Source organism: Catharus ustulatus, chromosome 4 (genome assembly GCF_009819885.2).
Source record: "Catharus ustulatus isolate bCatUst1 chromosome 4, bCatUst1.pri.v2, whole genome shotgun sequence".
NCBI lineage: Eukaryota > Metazoa > Chordata > Aves > Passeriformes > Turdidae > Catharus > Catharus ustulatus.
In genome coordinates this window covers 6,127,669-6,146,520 of record NC_046224.1, presented here as the reverse complement: position 1 = coordinate 6,146,520, position 18,852 = coordinate 6,127,669, and the positions used below count along the sequence as shown (strand labels likewise).

Genomic DNA, 18,852 nt, shown 5'->3' with positions numbered 1-18,852 from the left:
GGGGGGAAATGGCCTGTATGCAGCAATGTCAGAAGCTGATCATGGCAGAATTCAGGCATTTCAGAGCCACCTGCCACTTTCAAAAAACTTTGCTTTAATTAGAATTTCTCTGTTTGATGATTGTTCAGGAGTGAATGCCCACCGGAGGACTTGGAAGAGCTCAGAATCTGCACAACCAGATGAAAATCGTATTTTACATGTGGGGAAAAAAAAAATCTAAGAGTGGCGAGAAGAAAACAACCTTGTGCAATTCCCCTGTCTCACAGTTATAACCTGTATGAAGACAAATTATTTAGTTTCATGTGTTTCATCTCCTTGAAAGCATAAATCACATTAATATGCCTGTATTAACTTTAGCACTTTCCCTGCTTACAGAAAGGGAGGAGAAAGTTATATTAAAGGCACATTTTACACCACCAGCAAGAAGTTTGATCAACCCTTGTGAAGTGCTTTCAACATGGATCAGCAGACAAGAGCGTTTATCACACTCATAAATGGCTAAAATTCCTACCTATTCTAGCAGGAATCTTGCCTGAGTAAAACATTTGGTCCAAACTTTTGCATCACATTTCAGGTACAAATATCTTGTCTTGCAAATGCTCTTCATTTTGATTAAGTTCTACAGGTCACAAGTTCACCTGCAGAAATTTTGACTTCTCCACACCTTAGAAACTGCATTTCCATACAAAGACAACACTTAAGCCAAACTAAGCCAACCATCCAAACAACCACCCCCCTAAAATTGCCAAGAAACAGAAAAGCCATGACTGACTCACTTGAGTCCCACTTCATGGGAACAACTTTCAAAACTTTCATGGAGCAGGAGGCACCTACGTGACACTTAAAGCTCTTGAAAATCACTCCATTATTTCTTTTCAATTCCTATTCCTTTACATAAAACTCAATCTGTCAAACAACCTCCCTGCTAGGGAGGTTTAAAAATCCCTGACCCAGAGCTTAAAATAACTGGGGAAAATGCTTACATGTTATTTTGAAAGAAAAGGTAGAAGTTTAGTTAAGCTCCCAGCTCTGCCCTGGGCTTGGTCAACTATTTTCTTTCATAAATTGGCTTGACTTTTCACTTCATTTATTCTCTGTGTCGTTTGTATTGAGTTCAGTTTTAAATTATGCCCTTCATCTGTTCTCTCTGTTGGATCCCTTCTTTAAGAAATCCATACACAATTGCTACTTCAGCCGAAAATTACAGCTAGGGTCATGTTTAATAAAGAATAACAAGTTTATTCCTTTGCTTTTTCCTTTGCCAAAACCACCTTTACCACCAAGAGCCCCACAATTTCCATTGCTAATCAGCCAATTTTTTAGGAAACCACAAAGCCAAACACTAATACCTGTTTTCTCAGGTTAATAGCCCTATTAGCATCAACTTCTTGCTTTGAGCTAAAGGTTTAGGCACAGGCCAGGCTCTCTTCTAATTGAACAAAATGTGTAAGCCTTTTCTTTACTTTGTTGGGACTGAAGTTGAATTACATTGGTCATATTCTTTAAATGCTTTATTGACTGAGGATAGTTAGAAGCTCTGACTCAAGGCATAGGTACCATACACTGATGCAAAGCTCCAGGGGACAGGTTTTGTCACTCACTGCCTGCATTAACTTGAGTAAGTCATTAAAACTTCTCCAAACTAAATTCTGCCATCCATTGACAGCTCTGTCAATCCACTAACTCCTGCAGAGTTAGGGGAAAACCAAGCATAAATTAAGCTTTTCTTTAAAATACTTTTCTACTGCAAGGTAGGGACTTGACTGAGCTGCCAACATTTTGGCGGTTCGACAGACAAGTTCAGGCCACAGTGAGAGCACTAATTTCTTCAAACCCAGCTGGGCTCCTTCCTAAACTTCACTTCCTTTGATTTCAGTTGCAAACCAAGGCTCTCAGACACCTCAGAGCAGGAATCCAAGTCTCACTGTTGGGATTTTGAGGAACTCATGAACTGTTGAAGCAATGACACTTGCAGTAGTATCCTCACCCAGCTTTGGCAGCTGGTATGGGACTAGAGCCAATACAGACAAAATGAACAAGTGAATAAAACAGCAAAGAGACAACAACGGGGGGAAAACACCTATTTTAGAGATTCTGTGGATCTGATCCCTGCAGTGCAGTTGAAGGCTCCACAGAGGAACAAAATTATACACCACCCCTGCCTGATAGCTCAGTTTTCAGAGAGCTTTTTGGGTCCACACAAAATCCAGCCAAATATGCTTGATCCTTTGTAAATTATCTCTTCTAAAGATAAATTCCCTTTTCTTCTCCCAGCTTTCATCTTCACCCAGTGGACATCACTGCTCAGCACTAAGACCTCTTGGCTGCTAACAGCTGTAGGGCTTTTACTAATTTCTCTTTGCCAACACAGTGGCTCTCAGAGGAACTGCCTTCTTCCTTCCCTCATCTCCCCATCTCCTGTACCCAAGAAGTAAGACAAAAGAGAAACTACATGTAAAACTTTCCAGAAGGAAGCAAAGCAATCCTTGTGAAAGCTTAGGACCATTTCTTGAAATAGTACAAGTACAGAGATAGCTGAGCGTAGAGAACACTAATGAGAATGGGATCCCATGGCACTTACTGTCAGTACTCAAATGATGATAGACATTAAAAAAAACCCAAACCAAACCAAACCAAACCAAACCAAACCAAACCAAACCAAACCAAACCAAACCAAGCAAAAAAAAAACCCAAACCACAACAAACCAAAACAAACTCAAACAAACAAAAAAACCCAACCAAAAAAACCCAACCAAACAACAACAACAAAAAAACAACAACAAAAAAACCCCACCAAAACCCCCTCCAAACCAAAAAATACTCCAAGAAATTAGATTATGTGGCTTGCTGTAGCAATGCTTCCCTCCATGGCCAATTTAGCCCATTGGACTCAGGGGTGACCCAGCACATCATCTTCACTGACAAGGTGTCATCTGTATCACAGAGAGCAGCCTGAGGGCAGAGATTAAGACACTGAGTCGCTGGCTGCTTGTGGTTGCTGCCTGAGCATCCTCTCTCTCAATTTGTGCCAATTTTTCTTCTAATAACCTAACTACCATTCCATCATTTCAGCAAGCTGACAGGGCCACTCTTGAGGAGCTAGAGATTGTTTTAATATCCCTGCTGCTTCAGCAGGAGCACCTCTCCTCTTGGATGCCCTCTTGGTCTCCCCCATTCATATTTTTAATTACTGCAGGACTGCTAAAAATGAACTGCCCACTCAGGACAGAGACGTAGCCTTCAGAAACAACGCCTGAATCAAAACAGACTCTCTTAAATTCATCACTGTTAAGAGCTTTGGCATTAATCCACATTCATTTCCATTAATGATCCCAGTGTCAAGTCAGGTGCTGAAAAACAGCTGTTAACGGGGACCAAATGGATTTACATGACACCTGTTTGTCAAGTCTGTTTTTAAACCTACCCAGAACCTTCATATTGTTCTTTTTTGGTTAACTCATATTGCAAACCTAACCCTATTATTGTGGTTTTACCATTTTTTGCTGGGGATTTGCCTTTTCATGTTCCATGGTATAAGATATACAAATTCCCTCCAAGAGCCAACAGAACATGACAACAAACGAGTTCCAAGTGTAATGACAACTAAATCCAACCCAGTGGAGAGGTATTTACAGGCACTAAGGTTTTACAGTAATAAAGCATTTACATCTGAGCTGTGGCATCACTGCCAGGATATCACACAAACTGACAAAAGGGACAACACCCGTTTGAAGGCTTCTGACTGCTGTCAAGAGAGACAGCCAAGCATCACCTTACTGTACTCCAAAGATCATAATTGCTGGTTTACGAGCAAATTTTATCCAGAAGGACCCAAAAGGGCTTTATAAACTCATTGTTTAGAGAGGAATGACTTCATCGTAAGGTGACAGACGGCAGCTGTTTAATGACATGGAGCATTATCGCACAACAATTTCAGCCAGGAAGGGTAGAACAATACTGTACCCAATTGAAAACTGCAGGGGGCTGCAATTTATAGACACAGAAGGTAATTACCTACATTGGATTTTGGCCAGCAAAACAAGGGCCAGAACCTCTGACAAACAGAAAAAGAAGCTGTGCAACATTTTTAAGTTGCAAATGACCAGGTCTCTGTGTTTTGGGGGAAAAAAGTCATCTCCAGATGCTTTCTGGCCCATCAGCATTTTTGCAGCACACTGGCTCAAAAGCAGCTCAAAGGAAAGATGATGTTTCAAAAATCATTAACTGCTTCTGCTGTGGTGTGTTTTAGGTTTTGGCAGAACTATTAGACTCTAATAACACTTATAATTATTATTAAGTAACACATATCCTAAACAGCAATTGCTAAATGACCCTGACATCATACCCAATGAAAAAAAAAATCTCATATGGCAGGACATTCTGTCCTGCATAGGCAGTAAAGTCTACAAAATAATTATCTCCAGGCTTCCCTGCACCCATCAGCAGGGCTAACAACTGAGCAGCTGTAAGACTTGCAATCCATCTTACAGCCCCATAAAGACTTTAACAAAGAGATGAGCAATTCTTCATCCACCCAGCAGAGAGCAACCGCACTTGCACTCTCACACACACACGAATTACATGAAAATCCTGATGGCTTTTAATACCTGATATACAATGCTCAGATTTCATTCTTCTCGGTAGCTAATAATACTCAAGTGCTTGTGCAAGCACTCAGTGGTAAATGCAAAGATGTTTTTCCTTGTGTTGCCTCCACATTGGAAGAAATTATCTCTAAAAATGTAATTTTTCTTAAGACAATGAGTTACTTTTTAGTGCCCTGATAATTTAAAATCCACAGTACTTTTTCTGGTGAAATAGGAGATTTCTTATAGCTCAGCTTTGCTAACTTTCTCCACATAGTAGAACATACAAAACATAACAAACCACTGTTAGTATCAGGAATACTTGTTTTCTTATTAATTCTAAATTTTAGGTAAGGTAAGAGAGTATTTTATACCAGAGGAAAAAAAAAATTGAAACTACGGGGAGAAAAAAATTCCTACCTTGAAAATTTTTTGATGGGTAATAAATTCAGGCTGGGACAAGGACAGCAGTGGGAAGTTGCCTTTCAAGCAGATAGGTCAGACTGCATGATACTAAGAGCAATATGAATTGGAAAAAGTACTGAACAAAATACAGACTAGAGAAACATCAGAAGAGAGCTGATCCTACCTGAGATAAAACATGTTATTTCTTAGAGGTATAGATGCAGATTCCTCACCAGTATCACAGACAGAAATCAAGGATACAAAAGAAAATCATAGTAAGAGCAACATTAAAATGCAGTTCCCTTTTCAGCTGGAGGTGCACATTGGAGCACATACACTCCTTTGTGCTTTAAGGCTTCTTGCCTTCCTAAAATTAGCCCTCAGAGTTCTGCTCACCAAAGTTAAATATTCACCTCCAGAGGGGGGTGGCTCTTCAGGTGTTCAGCCTCTGCATTCCTGCATCACTTCTATTAGAAACCAGTTTGATTTAAGGCAGGGGTTTCAACTTAAACCCTGGATACACCTTGTGTACATGTTTGAACCTACCAAAAGATGTTATTTTAATGTTGTGCTGTTGGTAATGCTTCCTGGAACCACAGAGTTAAGCAACTAACTTTGCAAAAGCTTCACATATTTGCTACATCACTCCTTCCAAAAAACCCTTTACATGCAAACACATCTTAAAAAAAAAGAAGTCCTACATGTTTCAGACAATTTCTACTCTTCCTGCTGCTGTATGGACTTTCTTTTCTTTTTTTAATTAAGCAAATTGTTTTTTAGAACATGCAGTAGCGCTTAATGATGTGCATGTGCTGTGAGTGGAGCAACTCATACAAGTTAAAATACATGTAAAAAAGAGTGAACGAGTGCAGAAGAGAAAGCAAATGAAGGGGAAGAGGTTTGTTTTATTTAGAGTCTTCTATTTTGGAAACCAATTAAATATCACTGCTAGTTCATCTATAAGTGGAAGCAAACAAACACAGCATCTGGACAAGTCTGAACTGAGCAGCATCTTTTTGTTTATGCTGATAAAATTTACAGTGGCCCATTTTCAGTATCTTTAAGGATTTGCCTACAGTGGTCTATAGATTTTAGATTTTTTCAACTGAAGCTAGTAGAAGCTCAACAGCCAGTGTCAGATGCCTGCCCTTCAATGGTTGAAGAAAGTCAAAGCTACCCCTCCCTGACTGCTTTGAATTCATTTCCCCTCTTATTCAAGTACAGACAAGAATCACAAAATTCTGGGATACATGATAAGAATGACTGAAAATAAGTACTTGAAGATATAAACTAAGAGCTATGTAAGCCCCAACCCTTGTTCTTCCAGGCGGCTATCAGCTTTGGGATATAATTAGTTCAAGGTTTGATGAGGTCTGCTAGACAATAATGTTCTGCAACATAAAGCTCAGCTTAGTCAATCACCCAATAATTCATTTTTGCTTTCTGGGCAAAATTTGTTCTCTACATTAAACGCTTAAATAAGATTGGGACTGTCTTCATCAGGTGTAAGTAGGTGCATTTCTAAAATAGTCCCATGAGAGTTAAGATACAGAATTGCAGTTTGGGTTGGAAGGGATCTTAAAGACTACCCATTCCAACTCCCCTGCCATGGGCAGGGGAGCCTTTAATTAGATCAGATTGTTCTAAGCCCCATCCTTGTCTTGAGCACCTTCAGGGACGGGGCAGACACAGCCTCTCAGGACAACCTGTGCCAGTGCCTCAAAACCACCACAACAAAGGATTTATTTCTTGTACCTAACTAAACCTGCCCTCTTCCACCTTAAGGAAATTTGTCCTTGTTCTATCACTGTATATCCTGTGAAAAGTTCAATAAATACTAAGTCATGGTTTTAAATCTCTGTTTTCTGTTGACCAACTCCCATATGGACATCTGCACATCTTGTTTTGACCTGGGATGTTAAGCAATAAAAAGGCTTCCAATTTAAAATTTTTCTGTGTCTAAACAAACCTCTGTTATGGAAACTACTGCAACTTACTGTTCTGCCCTTGTTGTGCTCCTCAACAACTTTTTGCTAGTAATGTGGACATTAAGATCTGTGCTCTGTCTAAAAGGGACTCTAGTTGAAAAGGGCTCTGTTTCTCTCTGCATCACTGTAAACTGGACAGTAACAGAAAGCAAGCTTGTGTGCCTGAACAATTCCATTATAGTTTTGGAGCACGGATTGATGCACTTTTTCACATGAAGTTGAACCTGGAGTAGCTGACTGCTCAGTATTAATGCTGTGGATTATTAATGCCTTGCCTTGGTGATTACACACATTTGCAATGAAGCACACTTCTTCTTTCTGTGTGGCAGGAAACATTTATCGGTATTATTTTTTAAAAAAGCACAACGGTATTTGATTACACCCAAATGCTTATGTATTTGTGACATGTCAACAACTGAATTAGAATAGTACCAGGCTTTTGAAATTCAGGACACGTAGGACCATCTGTTTTCTTGTCAACAACTGCAGTCTCTCTCTTCCCATTCCAAACACTTACTGCTCTGAATTTACAAAGTTGTTACTCAATTCCATTCTTCCTTTGCCCTCCAAAAAACTTCAAAGACAGAAATGAAGGCTTCAAATTTATTGTCTTTAACTTGATAATTTCTGACATGACTATTTCAGCAAGTTTTGTAGCTAGACTGGCAACTATCTGCAAATTCTTATGAGGTTTACAAGGTTTTACATAGTTTATGGCAAACTCTATCCTGGAGTTGAAATGGAGGGCATGGGAAAGGTGTTCTCCAAACATTTGTTTTGAAATGCAGCCATTTCTGTGTGCTAAAATCAACCAATTATTTCAAGACATAATTTAGAGTCCAGTGTTTTTCAGCCACCCATATGTGTATGTACACACACGCTCAGGCCTGGTCCCAGCTGAGCTCCAAAAAGCGCAGGGGAATCATTTTCATGGGCACAAAAGCCATGTCCAAAGAGAAGGAGCTCAAAAGCTCATGTCTGGTATGGTTGCTTGACCTAAACAGCTTCTTTAAAAAGGGAATGGAAGATCACAGCCCTGCTCATTTTAAGGGTGCAGCCAATTTTGTTTAGTCAGTTTTGGTTCAATCTCAAATAGACCATTAGAGGAAGCTGTAACATTCAATTTTCTTACTTAAACCAAAAAATCCTATCAAGTTCAGCCATGCTCTACCCTTCTACAAATCCTAATACAAGAAAAGATCTTTGTCCTAAATGTGATGCAATTGTGATTTCAACAGGTTGAACATCATAATAGAAAAATGCCCCTCAGCTGATTCGTTTTTTAAAACCATTTCTTCATTTTTTTGACACCACATCTGGCATATAGAATACAGATGATCATTTGTTTATATATCTGTCTAAATGCCTTTTCCAAACACAGCCAGATGGAGCCTTTCAAAATCAAATTAATTTCAGATTAATTCACTCTGGACCCACTCCAGTTTCATGACTCTTTGCTTTGAGGCACCATCTAAATTGATTTAGAGTCACGAACTTAAGAGAGCTCAAGTCCTTAGGTACAGAAAAAAAGAGCTCTTTCTTGAATACTGAAAGAGTCAGCAAATCTAAAGAGCCCATGATCCTAAGTTTTGGCTCCTAAAAAAAACCTCTGCCAAAGCAACATAAGATGCCTTAATCTACATAGTGCCAAATTCATATATAAAAATTTTCATATTTCATTCCAGGAAAATCACTTTAGAATTTACATCTTCAATGCCTCCCTCACTGAGTTCAATAAAATTTATTGTTCTAATTAAAAAGCAAAGTAAAAAAAAAAAAAGAGTTGCTCTAAACCTTGCAATAAGCAGTAGTCATGGAAAGATAGGAGACAGGTAATAAAAATCTCCACTGCAAGGGATTTATCTAAGGAACTATAAACAAATGTAGCCTGCAAACACCGTGGGCTTGCATACTGTCAATCCTCTGTGGATGCCTTTATTATCTCACTTGTTTCAATTGCAATTTGGGTTTCCATGGAGATGTAACAGTCAACTCTGGAAAATTATAAGATAAATGTCAGGCAGTGATAACGGTGTTAATGAAGCTTCATTGACAAGCAGAACTATGCTTCAAATAATAGGCATATTTCTATTAGCATATGTATAACCAGTCCAGAAAAAAAGAGAAAAAAAATTCCTAACAACATGGAAAGACAATATTAAAAAATTAAAATGAAATTGTATATATAGATGATACAAGACACAAAATGGAATGTTGCATCTATGTGCAAGGATGAATCCCTAACGAACAGAAGAGATGCGGATTCAAAATTTAATTTCCTGATCCCTCTTGAAATTTTTGCACTCAGGCTGAGAAGGCAGTTTGCTGACACATGCAGACACACTCCTGCATGGTGTGACTCTTGTTTCCTCACAGTGCGGGGCTGGAAGGATCTGCTTCACCCGGCGCTTTGGAGCCGCGATTTCATAACGCGCAAATACAGCCGGGCTGTTCGAAAGACGCCGACCTCAGTGGAGACACGAACAGCGCACACCAGCACGGCCCCCAGAGCTCTGGGGTGTCGCTCGTGCTCACATCGGGGTGGCTGCTCCACCACATCTTGATACACAATGAGTTTAATGTGATACAGCCGGGGCAACAGCCGCGAGCTCTTCACACGACAGCACGGTGTGGTCTTGACCTGCTTCTGTGCTAACCAAGCTGGAGAAGCTGCCAGTCATCTGGGAAGGGCTGCAGCCAACTTTTTGCTTCCCACAGATGGAACAGTTTTGGTGAACTGGAAGTCAAAGAGGTGACAAAGTGGATTTCTGCAGAGCATAGGGAAATGAAGCTCATCCTGCTTTATTTCAATGAGTCAAGCTCTTCGTTTGGCCAGGGTGGACTTCCACCCTGCCAGGGGAAGGGGAAAGAGTTTGGCTACACCTGTACTTGAGGTTCATTTTGGCCAGGAAGTAGGGCAGGAGTGAGGCAATCCTATCCCAGAGAACCACCAAGAAAATTTTGTAGGCGGGTAAAATAAGCTAAGATATTCACCGTCTATTCAGGAGGCAGTATTGTCTCTGTCTGGACAACAAGAGGTGCTAGTGATTGGTCCTATCTGTTCTCATCCCACTATTTGACTTTGGAAATTTAAGTCCCTTGCCTGTCTGTGCAACTCTTGCAGGTAGTGTTCCCATCTCCTCCTCTGTCTTTGAAAACAAGAGTGTTGGAGGGACTACAGATTAAATGATGAAACGGAAAATCAGGATCAGGCTTGGTTCAGCAGCAGAAGAAGGGGAAATCTTAAACACACAGGCAAAGGTGAAAATTTTTATCCTTCCAAAGGCTTGATGTTACAGCATGTGGGCAGGGAAAAATTCAGGAATTGTGGGGAAACTCTCAAATGTTACTGGGAAGTATAATTTTATGAAGCTGTAGCTCAACCAAACGTCTGCATGCAGGACAGCAAACAAGCTGACTTTGCCATTTCAATTAAAAATATAGCTGGGGATTTGGTTTGGGGGCAGAGCTTTTTTGTTCTTTTTCCCCTCCTCTCCTCAAAACACTTCTGCTCCCCCTACCTTGTCTAAACTCTGTTTGTTTAGTAAAGGCAAACACGAATGTTGTCTGGAAAACACTTCCCAGTTCTCCAGGGAGAAGTCATCTTTGTTCTGACGGGTTTTAGGGAGCAGAAAAGGGAGCTGAAAAAGTCCAGTCTTTCTTCAGAGCAGACCTCGGCTCTGATCAGATTGCTGGACAACAACAAAATCAATAGAGGGTTTTTTCCTAAGTTGTATTACAAGGAAGTTTAAAAAAAAAATCCCAAAGTTTCTCTTTTTCTGATTATTTTCTAACTGCTCCTCAATATAACAAACGAGAAAAATCTAAGTACCTCATTAGATTGCTACTAAAATGTCAATAGTTGGAAAGTGACTTTCCCTAGTGAATTTTCCACATACTTATAACTTACTCTAGTGCTTTGGTGGAAGGGGGCAGGGTGGGATATCTAAAGCCTAATAGTAGTGGTAGTTGATTGTATGTAGAAGGAAAGTACTCCTGCCACCTTTGTGGAAGACAGAATGAGTAAAACTTGAGTCTGGATTCAACTTCAGATGGGCAAGACATACAGGCTCCTGCCAGGGTCAACTGGTGGCAGAAACAGGTCCCACCAGATGTGCAACCATGATTTATAGATTAAAAAAAAAGAAACTGGATGTGAAGGCAGAATACTGAACAATTTTTTAAATGAAAAAACCCCCTGCGTGCTGTGTGGAACGCACTGTCTGCACTGCAAAACAGGCCAAGTTGTCTTAATTTCTCACTTATTGAAATCTCTAAATTCCATTGCAATGTGTTTTCTAGCATCTTCAAAGGATTAATTTTCCTTTGTATTTTGGATTACCAACAGTTCTCCATCCAAAGAGAGACCTGCTGTACAAAAGGTCAGTGGTAGCACTGGCAGACAAGTAGTCCACAACAAATTTTAAAAGTAAACCCTCATTATACCTTAAGATTTTACTTAGTTCCTTATTTTCTCTCTATTATTGCAAATCAGATATTTTGCTCTGTCGGTTATGCTGTTCATTTGAAGCTCACAAGAAAATAAACAACCACACATAATTAGGGAAGGAGCAACTCCCCCTTTAAAGGCATAATTCAAACAAACAAAATGAGAAAAACTGGTTTAAATTTCTCTAACATACTCTGAAAAATCCTAACAAAAATACGCCCTAGCACACACACTTCCCAAGTCATATGGCAGTCATTTATGGGGATGCTTCTGACTTCCAAGATCTTTCAACTGTGAGTTTGAAGGACACTCTGTGAAAATGCAGCATTGGGAAAACAAAAGAGGGGTGCCATTCTGAACTGTTTTGCCAAATGGAAAGAAAAATAAAGCTTGAAAAGATGCCAAACTCCCATGTTTTTAAGGTCATTATAAATAATTGCAGTAGGAAAAAATTAAAATGATGAGATAATTTCTCAACTGTACCTTTTGGATAAAATCTTATCCTGGTGGGTGTTTACTTGCTCTGGAGGTTTAATTCACAAACAAAAACAGATCCAGGTCTTCAGGACTTGCTGGCACTTTTACAGAAAAATGGGAAAAGAGGAGATGGGAAAAAACCAGGAATACCGTCCACATAATTTTGACCACCCCATAATTTACAAAGACTCTTAACCTTGTGCAAGAGAAAAGGTAGTTAAACAGTTGTGGATATATTTTTAAGCTCCCTGTAACATACTCGACCTGTGGAAACGTGGCCAGCTCAGGTTTGGCTGGCTGTCAGCAGCAGTGTGAAACACAGTGTGATTTATAGAAATCTCTGTCATCACACCACAGGGTTAATTTCTTTCCTTCTTTTTTCTCTTTCCCTCCTGCCCCTGAAAGTGGAAAACTCTTATTTGTGATGACAAGTCTCTGGAAAGCTGGAGGATTAGTAACACCATGTGGTTCCCTAAGATCTCTAGCCCTTTTCCAACTGCTTTTCCATATAACTCCTCTCTGTATGGTCATCAGCACCTTTGCTCAACAGATGGAAAAAGGGAAGGACCTGCCCCAGGGCAGGTGGAGGGACCAGGATGCTGGCAAGGGAAGAATACAGACTTGAAGCTCACATGTCTCAGCTGCCTGGTACAAGAAACCGAGGGGAATCCAAGCATCAAATATGGGATTTTAATAATATGAGCATTTATTTTAATGATTTGAAGGCTGAACCTGCTGGGCTTGTCACTGTAAGTAAGAGATATGGAGAAAGAAACGATGAAGCCTGAATTTTCATTCTGACTGCCACCACTGGAGAGCTGCGGATTTTTGCTCATTCTGGTCCAAGGCAGGGAAGGATATCTGTGCCCTGTGCCCACACAATCACTCAGGATAGGCAGCCACCAGCTGGGCAGCAGGTCAGCTCTGAACACTGAGCACAGAGCTTCACTCCAGCAATTTCAAATTCATTGAGAGGAGTATTACTCACAGATTATTTTAAGACACATCAGTTTTCTTGCTATAACCATCCTTCAGAGAAGACGAAATCTAATAGAAGAACAAAGCTGGGAAGTGTGTCTAATGGTAAAAGAGCAGAGAACTACGCAACAAAAAGCTGTTTCTCAGCCACACTCTTTTAAAAGTCTTTTCCCTTTGCTATGTTTATCTCCCTCACCTTGGAATTATGATCCCGTCCCAACAAATAATTCTAAAATACTCAGAGGAAACCACTAAATAAATGCTGAACCATTATGTTATTAAAGAAAACACCCAAACCTTACCATTTAATGATATACTTTTTCTGTTAACTTGATGCAATTCTAATTTTTCTTTTAAAGGCAGTGTTTGAATATTATGAAATACAGAAGTATTTTCCAAAGTAACTATTACTATTTGCATTGCAAGAGCATCTCCGAGGCCCCAAACAATGCTGCCTGCTTTCTAAGTACCAGACCTAATTTTATTAGTAAGCCCAGATGTTTTCCTACTATTTTCATATGTTAGGAAACATGACACACTCACAGACTATTTTAATAGACAGTTAAGAAATAAAGGGGAGAAGGGGACACAGCATGTCTGAGTTCACTTTGCCGTCAAAATCAGGAATTTTTAATTTACTGTTTTCTACCAAGCACCTTCATTAATGAGCTCAAGATGTTTAATGCTTCTTTAATTGTATGTGCTTCCATCTTTCCATGATTGGACTGAGCATCAATACAGCTGGCTGAAACAGTTGCTGCTCTACTAAGAAGGTCAGAGAATCTGGGGAATTCCTGGACAGAATGGGAATGTATTCCCTGAAGTTTCAAGGTAGAAGGGAATGCAACTCTAATGTGCCAGCTCACATCTCATTACTCTATATTTTCTAGGCATTTATCCAGTAGATGCCTTGCTATCCTTTCTTATTTAATTCAATGATGCATTCTTCCATAGAGTTGCACTAGGCTGACACATTAATTAAAACTACCTTGAAATATTAGCAGCAACATACCATTTGATTGGTAGGAGAAAAATAGTTGGGTATGAAAATTAGTATTAGCTTTTACATAAAATAAATTATTATTCAATAAATTTTAATTGCCTGGGGCATTTTTATGAACAACAGGGATTAGCGAATATAATGTATACAATACATTGTATATGTAGCAGAGAGAATAATCAAGCCTGACAGAGCACTTTTACTTGTTTCAGAGCACATGCTCAGCTCACAAGGAGCAGGAACAGATTACAAGGAGCTTCCCCACAGCCACACGCAGCTGTAAAAGCTCCGAGTCAGCAACGGCAGCGCACTGACAGCTAAATCAAAACTATACATCCTTGAGGAGCCATTTCGCCTAAATCACAGCTTCTGGTTCCTCATCTTATGTGGTCAATGGGCCTGCATTTCTTAAAAATGGGAGCAGTGGTGGAGGTAGGAGTGAGGCTTCAGGAGAGCTGTTTTTGTGAGCGCTGTTCCACGAGTGCTGCAGAAATGTACACAAAGCTTTACAAATGACCTCATTTTTACTAGGAAAGGACAGCTCAGCTCTGTTCTACATTTTCCTGAACTGAAAGGAAGGCCCCACAGCCAAACTGTCATGTCTAATCATTGTGTTGCTGGAGAGTGTTTAAAACAAACAACTTTTTTTTTTTTTTCTCTCTCTTTTAATACAAAGCCGCGGAGCAATTGTTGTGTTTTCAGAGAGTGGAAGCTGCATTTTTTATCACACAGCCAAGACACCAGAACAGCAATTTTTCCCAGTGCAGTGAACGAGCTTTATAAGGATAAATTTTCACCTCATTAATGATCTGAGCTGATTATTCCCTTCCCCCACTTTTCCTTTTAGGTCATGGATCAAATGTGACCCACTTTCCTTGAATGCTTTCCCACCATCTATTTTTCCCATTAGAGTAGAAAGCCAGTTGCTAAGGACACATTACAAAGCAGCCATGTAAGCACTAAATATCTGCCCCCAAACACACACACATACACACACACATTTTTTTTCTCCCCTGCCTTTGCAATATCTCCCCCCCTCTCATCATCCACTCTCAACAAGATCCCGCTTTACATTCAGGAAAGCCAACAACAGAACTGCTTATAAGGACAGGCTTAGCAGGAGAATAGGATTTTCTAATGACTACAGAGACTCCTGGGGCCCTTCATATTTAAAAAAATATAAAGGCAGCAGCCTTGGTTTTTAATTACTCCTAATTCTAAATCTCATGGCCTTAAACACAATAGCTCTTTCAACTCGGAAAAAAAATGACACTAATCAGTAACAGAGTCCCCTGTGCAACCTGCTAGTCCTCTGCTGGCATTGCAATGCTTGCACTGGTGTGATTTTTCAAGGTTGACCAATGAGTCAGCAAAGACAAGACAAGTTAAAAGCATTAAATCATGCAACTGAAATGTTTCTTTCCAATACAGCACTGGATGGATTGCAATTAGCAAGGGGAATCACTACAAGGCAAATATTGTAAGAGCAGAGAGAGAGAGAAATAGGGAATTAAAGGAGATGGTGTTCATTTTGCAACAAATGAGCCCCAGATGTTGAGGTATTTGTGGTTTAATATAGCCCCTCTCACCAACCAGGTAAGGAATGTAATTAAAAAGCATTAAAGTTCAGTTGCTGAAGCTCAACAGAAATGAAATTAAGATTTAATTCACCTGCTCTGCTTCCCTCTGAGTAGCCAACTAATATTCCTACTTGGTGCAGAGTCCTGTGAAATGGAATACTTGTATTGTTCTACAGTGCTTTCCATAAAAATCCTTCTTGGCATTCACAAAAGAAAATATGTAATTCTAAGTGTCTCATTGAAAAATTAAACAGTGTGTGACACTGCAGCTACTTGGATTTGTCTGACTGTTTCAGCTTTTTGTGTCATTTACTACACTTCCCAGTAGGACTGTGCAACACCTTGATGTTTCTATAACCAATACCTCATTCCTTGAGCAAAGAGAGGTACCCTATATGATTAAATGTTTCATGTACATAGATCCACATCTAAATTACAGTTACACAGTGGCGAAGATTGAGGATTTGGTCACAACCTGTATTTCTACTTCATACCACCCACTCTTTTTCAACAGAACATCCACAGCATCCTTTCTCCTAACTCTCATAGAGATGACAGAAATCATAACTGCAATGGGATTTTCCATTTAGTAGGATGATGAACACGTACATCAGAGCTGAACTGTGCCACTGACACTGTGGAAAGATTAGAGTCACGAGCATCCAAGCAAAATGAACCGTAAATACAATTACTGTTGAACTATCACCAAGCAAACTAAGCATGGGTTTCAAGCAGTGGCAGTCTAACAGCCCCCTGAAAGGAAGAATAAAATCCTGTTGATTCCAGGAGTCCCTGAATTCAGCCAAAAATCTCCAGGTTTGGGTTGCAGGAATAATAGTCTGAATAACAGACTTTTACTCTCAATACCAAGTGAGCTGCCCACAAGAAAGATGACCCTGACATATGGCCCAGGCTTCCAGGCACCTCAGAGAAGAAGTCCATCAAACTCCTTAGATGTGCACTGAAAGCGTGGAAAGCTTTCATTCCCTGGAGGGAATTGAGGAAAAGCCATCATTTTCCCATCTGAAGCAAGCAACCAAAACAATTTTTCTGGACATTCAAAGAACTTTCTGTAAGTTTGACCAGATTTTCTTCTTTACACTACCCCCTATTCCTCTACTTTCCTTTGTATTCACAGGGTTTTTTCCTATCACTTCCCTTTTAACTGTCCTTAACACAACTTTTATTTGCATTTAATGCATTTGTTCATCATTAAACTGATGATTCCACTAAAAATACACCAATAAGAAAGGCAACCATGGCAGCTGGCCCTTATTAGTGCATCATTTCTGGGCACGATTCCGAAACCAGATTAAGTGACAGCAACTTCAAAGCATTTGAACATCAGGTTCCTAGCACCATGTTTTATCATTTTTGAACACTGCTTGAATTCCCAACAGCTCCCTTCCAGTCTGAATAACTACTACCCAAAAATAAATATGCTGTAAACTGTTGATCTCTTTTCTCTTGACTGTTTTTGTCAAATTGCTTTCAAGCACCTGCGATATTCTCCAGCTGCCACTGCATGTTGCTCCTTTGCTAAACTTCCTAAGAAGAAACACACGAGCCATAAGCAGGAAAAAGTCGTCCTTGAATCCTTCCAGTAGCCAAGGCAGAACTGTCCTCTGGAGTGAACTGGTTATCTGTTTACTTGATGAATTCTGAAAGACACTCAGCTTCCATATCCCCCAGCCGCCAGCAGTGGCTGAGCTCCCACCAGAGCTCCTGTGCAAATCAAACTGAGGACAGCAAGGCATCAATTTTGCCACTCAGTTCTGTTCTGGAAGAGATGCCAGGCAGCAGCATTCAGCTGCCCTAGTCTCTTGTTTAGTGCCTTGCATCATCATTCCACTGGTATATACAAGCAGGGACTGTTTTCCAAAGGGAGACATGGGGAGCCAGGTTACAATGCAGAGAAGGACACTCATTACTGAAAATTAAAATCCTTAACCAAATCACCAACAGTGAAACAATCTCTGCTTCGATTACACTCTTAGCTAGCACATCCAGGCTTTTCTTGCTTTGGCCAGAAATACTGAAGCCATGATTGATCTAATCTGTAATCATGTTGTTTATTTCAAATTAAAGATAATATAAAAAGCATAACAGTGAGTATATGTATATTCATAGCACCACTGCAGACATCCAAAAGGAGCTCTATTTTATCCCTGCTGCTTTGCATTTTAGCCTCATTTCTTCCCCTTTTACAGTCTATGGTAAATACAATATTTGCTTTTAGAGTTCTGACTCTCCAGGGATTATAAAGGAAAAGTACTTAACACAGAGATTATCTTTCTGGTGTTGCACTGTACAAATGAAAATTGTTACATTAATGGCACTATACAGTCATGTTCAAACACCATTAAGTACCTCTCCAGAAAACCAAAGGAAAGGGAATGATGAACTCCAGCATAGTTCTGCCTCGACTTGCAAGTATATTTGTATTTCTTTCTCCCTCACAATGCAAATGACTCTCTGGAAAGGAATCTTCAGACTTTCCTTTCCTTTCATTAACACTTTATAGGCCACAATAAGAGTAACAGGAAATATTAATACTTAGGAAGTACAGACAGCGAATTCTCTGAAGAATACCAGGTCTGTAAAAGTCTTACAAAACCTGCCATTGAAATTCTGCCCAAATATGGATTTACACCATCAGTTTAAATTGAGACCCACTTTCACTCTTAAAATCCCAAGCCTGGGTGTCTGCTCTGGGTTTAAAAGCATGTAACGAGCTGCCTTCAAACACACCAAGACTCCCTACTTTGCTCTGTTGTACATTCCTCTTCCTCCATGGGTTTAAGACTTATTTTTAGCTGCTTTAAATCCGAATGGGTCAGATGTATATCTGCTAATGAGTATTGGTAATTAAGGTTTCAAACCACACAGCAGCAATGAAACACTTTCATGTTGCTGATATCTCTCTGTATTTGTGTATATTTTCAGAGCAATGTCTGAGAGTCCTATTTAATTTAATTTCATTAAGTTCTTCAAGGCTAAAGTTACATGGGAAAGCTCAAAACATAACTAAGTGTAGATTTTTGTCCTTTTGTTCTTCACAAACCTTTGCAACTGTTGTACATATGAGACTTTCACTTAGCACAAAAATTTAGAGATTTATATCCCAAAACTATAAATGCCAGTTATATTTTTTGTATTTTGCCATGCAATAAAGTGGAAAACACAAAAGATTGTTCTTGAGATTATTATTAATATTATTTATGTATTCCAGTGCTTAGAAATACTACAGCAAGAACATTTACATGTGCTGAAGAAGCTTGATTATAAAGCTTGGTTAAACTTATTGGAAAAGCTGCAATCACAGCTCAGTTACTGTCGAGAAAACATTTTGGGAAAACTCAGCATATTTCATTTTTCCCCTCATAAT

At 39.6% G+C, this 18,852-nt stretch overlaps 1 protein-coding gene across 11 annotated transcripts in view; it reads right to left on the bottom strand.

Annotated features, from left to right (window-relative positions):
- Positions 1 to 18,852, bottom strand: part of CELF2 (CUGBP Elav-like family member 2) — a 371,106-nt gene that overhangs the window by 129,185 nt on the left and 223,069 nt on the right. The gene's annotated exons all lie outside the window — the stretch shown is intronic.